The sequence below is a fragment of the Panthera uncia genome (genome assembly GCF_023721935.1).
Source record: "Panthera uncia isolate 11264 chromosome A3 unlocalized genomic scaffold, Puncia_PCG_1.0 HiC_scaffold_11, whole genome shotgun sequence".
In the NCBI taxonomy this organism is placed as follows: domain Eukaryota; kingdom Metazoa; phylum Chordata; class Mammalia; order Carnivora; family Felidae; genus Panthera; species Panthera uncia.
Window position 1 is genome coordinate 84724777 of NW_026057578.1, and position 6477 is coordinate 84731253.

The 6477-nt window shown below is 41.4% G+C and overlaps 1 protein-coding gene across 11 annotated transcripts in view; it reads right to left on the minus strand.

The window, feature by feature from the left end:
* The window catches only part of ASPRV1 (aspartic peptidase retroviral like 1), a 111737-nt gene that overhangs the window by 21703 nt on the left and 83557 nt on the right, over window positions 1-6477 (minus strand). For all 11 annotated transcript variants that reach the window (XM_049651606.1, XM_049651603.1, XM_049651609.1 and 8 more), the window contains one exon: window positions 2848-2946. The gene's annotated coding sequence lies outside the window, so the exon portion shown is untranslated. The remainder of the gene's footprint in view (window positions 1-2847; window positions 2947-6477) is intronic.

Consider the following 6477-nt stretch of genomic DNA (forward strand, 5'->3'; position numbering starts at 1 on the left):
TGTGCAAAGAGCACAGAGCCTGCTTCGGATCCTCTGTCTCCCTCTCCCTCTGCCCCTACCCTGCTCACACATGCTCACTCCCTCTCTCTCTCAAAAATAAACATTTAAAAAATGCTACCTTAAAAAATGGCCAGAAGACATGAAAAGACACTTTCCCAAATAAGACATCCAGATAGCCAACAGACACATGAAAAGATGCTCGGTATCACTCAGCATCAGGGAAATACAAATCAAAACCACAGTGAGATATCACCTCACACTTGTCAGGACGGCTAAAATGAAAAACACAAAAAATAACAAGTGTTGGTGAGGATGTAAAGAAAAAGGAACTCTCATGCACTGTTGGTAGAATGCAAACTGGTACAGCCACTGTGGAGAACAGCATGGAGGTTCCTCAAAAAGTTAAAAACAGAACTGCCCTATGATACACTAATTACACTACTGGGTATTTACCTGAAAAACACTAATTCAAAGGGATACATGCTGTTTATAAGCAGCATTATTTACAACAGCCAAATTATGGAAGCGGCCCAAGTGTCCATGGATAGATGAATGGATAAAGAAGATGAATGGATAAAGAATGGATAAAGAAGTGTAATATTATTCATCCATAAAAAAGAATGATATCTTGCCATTTTCCATAATGTGGATAAATCTAGAGGGTATAATTCTTTTTTTTTTTTTTTTAATTTTTTTTTCAATGTTTTTTATTTATTTTTGGGACAGAGAGAGACAGAGCATGAACGGGGGAGGGGCAGAGAGAGAGGGAGACACAGAATCGGAAACAGGCTCCAGGCTCCGAGCCATCAGTCCAGAGCCTGACGCGGGGCTCGAACTCACGGACCGCGAGATCGTGACCTGGCTGAAGTCGGACGCTTAACCGACTGCGCCACCCAGGCGCCCCTAGAGGGTATAATTCTAAGTGAAATAAATCAGTCAGAGAAAAATAAATACCACAAGATTTCACTCATACATGGAATTTAAGAAACAAATGAACAGAGGCACCTGCGTGGCTCAGCTGCTTGAGTGTCAACTCTTTATTTCAGCTCAGGTCATGATCTCACAGAGAGCAAACCTGCGTCCATCTGTGCTGGGCATGAAGCCTGCTTGAGATTCTCTATCTTTCCCTCTGCTCTTCCCTCTGTTCCTCCCCCACATGTGTGCTCTCTTTCTCTCTCTCTCTCTCTCTCAACAAACAAAGAAACAAATGACCAAAGAAAAAAAGACAAACCAAAAACCAGACTCTTAACTCTAGAGAACAAGCTAATGGTTACCAGAGGAGAGGCGTGGGAGGGGATGGGTGAAATAGGTAAAGGGGATTAAGAGTACAATTATCTTGATGAGCACTAACATATGAAATTGTTGAATCACTGTACTGTACACCTGAAACTAATATAACACTATGTTAACTATACTGAAATTAAAATTAAAAAAAATTTTTTTTCATTTTTTTTTTTTAATGTTTATTTTTGAGAGAGAGAGACAGATCACGAGCAAGGGAGGGCAGAGAGAGAGGGAGACACAGAATCCAAAGCAGGCTTCAGGCTCTGAGTTGTCAGCACATAGCCTGATGCGGGGCTGGAACTCACGAACTGTGAGATCATGACCCGAGCTGAAGCTGCACACTTAACCGACTGAGCCACCTAAGCGCCCTGAAAAAAATTTTTAATTAAAAAAAAAAAGAAAAAATCCAGAAAGAACAATATTTAAAATTTTTTAAAAATGTTTATTCATTTTTTTAGAGAGAGAGTGTGCGCACAAGTGGCGGGGGCAGAGAGAGAGGGAGGGGCAGAGAGAGGGAGACACAGTATCTGAAGCAGGCAGCACAGAGCCTGACGCAGGGCTCAAACCCATAAATGGGGAGATCATGACCTGAGCTAAAGTCAGATGCTTAACCAACTGAGCCACCCAGGTGTCCCAGAAAAAAACAGTACTTGAAAAGTGACAGGGGCACCTGGCTGGCTCAGTGGGTAGAGCATGTGACTCTTGATCTTGGGGTCATGAGTTTGAGCCCCACTTGGGGGCTTACTCAAGAAAATAAATCTTTAAAAATGAATAAATTCATTAAAAATTAAAAAAAAAAATAAAAAGAGTGACAAAACATTGTTTCCAAAACTGTATGCTTATTTCTATAGCTGGCATCATAGCATTTACGTTACATTTATCATTCATGTAATGATATGTTTTTTAACTTCCTGCATATATGATCTAATAAAATATTCATATACTTAAAAAAAGAAAAAAGAAATGCCCACTAAATTCACACTATTATTGCTGCTGTAATACCTATTAGCTTGGCAAAGTCCTTCCCCTATACTACTGGTGGGAATATAAATTGACACAACCTTCCTACACAAACATCAAAAGCCTTGAAAGTATTCACATGCTCAAATACAACATGGTATCCCAGACTGGATCCTGGAATGGATAAAGGACATCAGTAAGAAAACTAATAAAAGTCAAACTCAGGGGGCATCTGGGTGGCTCAGTCAGTTAAGCATCTGATTCTGGGTTTCGGCTCATGTCATGATCTCATGGTTTGTGAGGTCAGGCTCTGCACTGACAGCAAGGAGCCTGCTTGGGATTCTCTCCCTCCCTTCTCTCTGCCCCCCCCCCCCACTGAAGCTTAGTTAATAGTAATGTACCAATGTTAACTTATTAGTTTTGATGAATATACTCTGTCTGGTTAGATATTAACATTAGAGGAAGCTGTGTGAAGGGTATGTAGGAACTCTGTACTATCTTTGCAACTTTTCCATAAATCTAAAATTATTTCAAAACAAAAGGTTTATTTCTAAAATGTTTATAGATTCTTTTACCCGGAAATTTCAATTTCTAGGATTTTACCTCAAATCTTATCACAGATGTATGGAGCACCTGGCTGGCTCAGTCAGTAAAGCATGCAACTCTTGATCTTGGAGTCTAGGTTGGGGGCATAGAGCTTACCTAAAAAACAAACAAACAAACAAACAAAACCCTTAAAAAAAAACCACAACACCTAGCACATTAAAAAAACACCTATTAAAAAAAACCCACAAAACTTATCAGAGATGTAGATGGACATTTACATACAAAGATACTGCACCACCTGTGATAATCGCAAAAATGTGGAAATTATCCACATGTCCAAGAATAGCAGGTTAATTAAATAAATTGTGATGTATCTAATGATGACAGAATGTGGTCAGAAACAATATTACAATATTTGTTGACATGAAAAATGCTTACAATAGAAAGTAAAGTGAAAGAATTAAGACACAAAACTGTATCTATTTTAAGCTTAATACAATTTTTTAAATGATGTACATAAGCAAGATATGAAGAAATACACAATATATTAAAGGTAGTTATTAATGGGTTATATAGAGAATCTTATTTTCTTCTGAGTACATTTGTATACCTTGTAAATGTTCTACAATGAACATATATGGGGTTTTTGTTTCATTTTTTGTTTCTTTTTATTTTTAGAGAGAGAGAAAGTGCAAGTGGGGGAGATGGGCAGAGAGAGAGAGAGAGCCTTAAGCAGGCTCCACGCTCAGCACAGGGCTTGATTCCACAACCCTGGGATCATGACCTGAGCCGAAATCAAGAGTTGGACACTCAACTGACTGAGCCACCCAGGTGCCCCATGAACATATGTTTATAATCCAGGAAAAAAAGGTATCAAAAATCCCCAACCCACAGCACTTCCTCAAAAATTTAAGCACAGAATTATCATATGACCCAGCAATTCCACTACAAGTATATATTCAAGAAAACTGAGAACATACATCCACAATAACACCTGTGCATAAATGTCCATAGCGATATTATTTATAATAGCCAAAAAGTAGAAACAATCTACACATCCATCAGGGTAAATAAAAGTTGTATATCCATACAATGAAATACTATTCAGCACTAACCAGAAATGAAGTACTGACACATGCTGCAACATGGATAAACCCTGAAAACATTATGTTAAGTGAAAGACACTAGACACAAAAGGCCATTTATTACAGGATTCCATTTATATGAAATGTTCAGAATAAGCAGATCCACAGAAACAGAAAGTAGACTAGTGGTTGCCAGGAGCTAGGGGATAGTCTGTAACTACTAAAGGGTCCAAGGTTTCTTTTTTGGGTCATGAAAATGTTCTGCAATTAGTGATGATGGTTGCACAACCTTGAGAATATACTAAAAAACATTAAATTGTATACTTTAATGGGTGAATTTTGTGGTTTGTGATTATCTCTCAAAAAAGGAAGGAAGGAAGGAAGGAAGGAAGGAAGGAAGGAAGGAAGGAAATTTCCCTATCCAAATGCTACATTTCACTGCTTCTCATAAGTTTCTTTCAAAAAACTGTTTTCTTACCTTTAAATAATGCTCAGGCTGGTGGAGTCCAACTGGCCCACCCCCCAGGCCAGGCCTGTGTACGCAGAGCAGACAGCCATCCATTTATGTGGTGGATAGAATCCTCAGAAAGTGATTGTAATTGTGAATCTCCCCCCATCAGTTCCTTCCTTCCTCACTAGTTCATTCACCTGTCTGTCCATCCTTCCCTCCCTCCTTCCCTTAAGCACTACAGCTATACTACCCAGGGGGCCCCCACAAGGAGGAGCTAATCCTTATAGTTACCCTCTGAAACCGACACTCTGTCCTTTTATATCTCCCCTATAAAATACAAGTTTTCTGGGATTTTAAATTTACCACAACTGTGGAAATTAACTGATCTAACATACAGCAGTCTGAAAAGACAAGAGATACAGAAGAGAGAAGCTTTAACAGGGGAAAGGGGAAGGGGAAGTCTTGCAGCAGGCAATACTGGAATACTTGGAATGGACAAGCCTTGGTGAGGTATGAGGGCACCGGCGGTAGGAATCTTCCAGGAGAGAGGGGAAGACAGGGCACAAAGGCAAATAACTAATCAATCCTGAGAAGATAGGCCTGCTTCTTTCCCTTATTGGGCCTGAGACTGTTTGCCATGAAATCTTACACCTCTGAAGTGTGTCCCTCACACCTAGAGGCCTTTTAGATACCCCGAGTAGATGGCATTGTTGTGGAAGAATACTGGGAGCAGAAAAGGGGAGAGGAGGAAAGCAGAAAATACTGGCAAAGCTAGGGTGTCAGTCCCTCCCTGGGGCCCTGTGGAGGGCTCAGTACTTAAGGACACTTGGCAATTCTCAGTATTTGTCTCTATTTGTCTCAGTTGAGCCTTCTCATCCTACTGGAAACCCAAGATCTCCCAGCAGCCTTCCTAAGAACACATTTCTTGCAGGTCTGGGACAAGAATAGAGTCAAAAGAAAAATCAACATTGAAAAAGTAAAAGTAGGAAAAAACAAATGAAAATTTCAAAACTGACCGGAGGCTCTTTTCTGTAGGGTGTATAGAACTTTGTAAACAGCAGGTGAGGATTTGGGTCTGGAACTCCTGAGAAGGATTGGGGAGGAGGCTGGAGGCTCCGGAGCAGGGCAGCCCTTTGGGTAAAGATGCCACCCTCCTGCTCAGGGTGGGGCTGGGCTGGGCCAGCAGACAGTGTGTTGAAATTAAAAATTGATGGAGGAATTTGAACAAAGTCGGTGGGGGAAGCAGTAGTTTGGCACATGAGGGCTCACCTAGCAGGCCTACATACATAGACCACCAGGGTAGGGGTGGGCACTGAGGATGGAAGGGGAGTCTCATGTGTGATAGTCAAAAGCTCTGCCTGTCTAGCAGTCTCCCCTCCTTTCTTCTGGATACAGCACCTCACTTTTTTCTTTTTTTTTTAATGTTTATTTTTGAGAGAGCATGAATGGGGGAGGGGCAGAAGGATGGAGACAGGATCTGAAGCAGGCTCCACATTGACAGCAGAGCCCAATGTGGGGCTTGAACCCACGAACCATGAAATCATGACCTGAGCCGAAGTCGGATGCTCAACCGACTGAGCCACCCAGGCACCCCAGCACCTCACTTTTCAGAAAGAGAACTCCATCTCCCTCAATCTCCCACGAGACTGTTAGCACAGGATCCAGACCTGCCAATGAGACTGTCTCAACCACACAAAGAGGCTGGCACTGCCTCTACCCAAATGCAGCCTTCCTTTTCCTGAAAATCCAGGCCCAAGTTTCCTGGCCTTCCTGAAGCCTCAGAGTCGACCCTTTCTTCAAGGCTATGAGCTAGGATTCTTCAAATAAATGATCTTTTTTGGCTTATGTTAGCTGGACCCTCACTGACACAGCCTAAGATACATGATGCTATGGTACTAATAATTCTCATTATTTACTGAGTGTCTACCATGTGCCAAGAATGGCATGGGGCCTATCACATGTATTAACCTAACTCTCATTCCACAGATGCAGAAACTAGGACTCAGAGAGATTAATACCATGTCTGGTAGTTCTAGATTTAAAGGAGATGAAAAGGCGATTCAGGCCCACTTTGATCTAGCTTCCAAGCCCAGGTTCATTCTTTCTCCTTCCTTCCTTCCTTCCTTCCTTCCTTCCTTCCTTCCTTCCTTC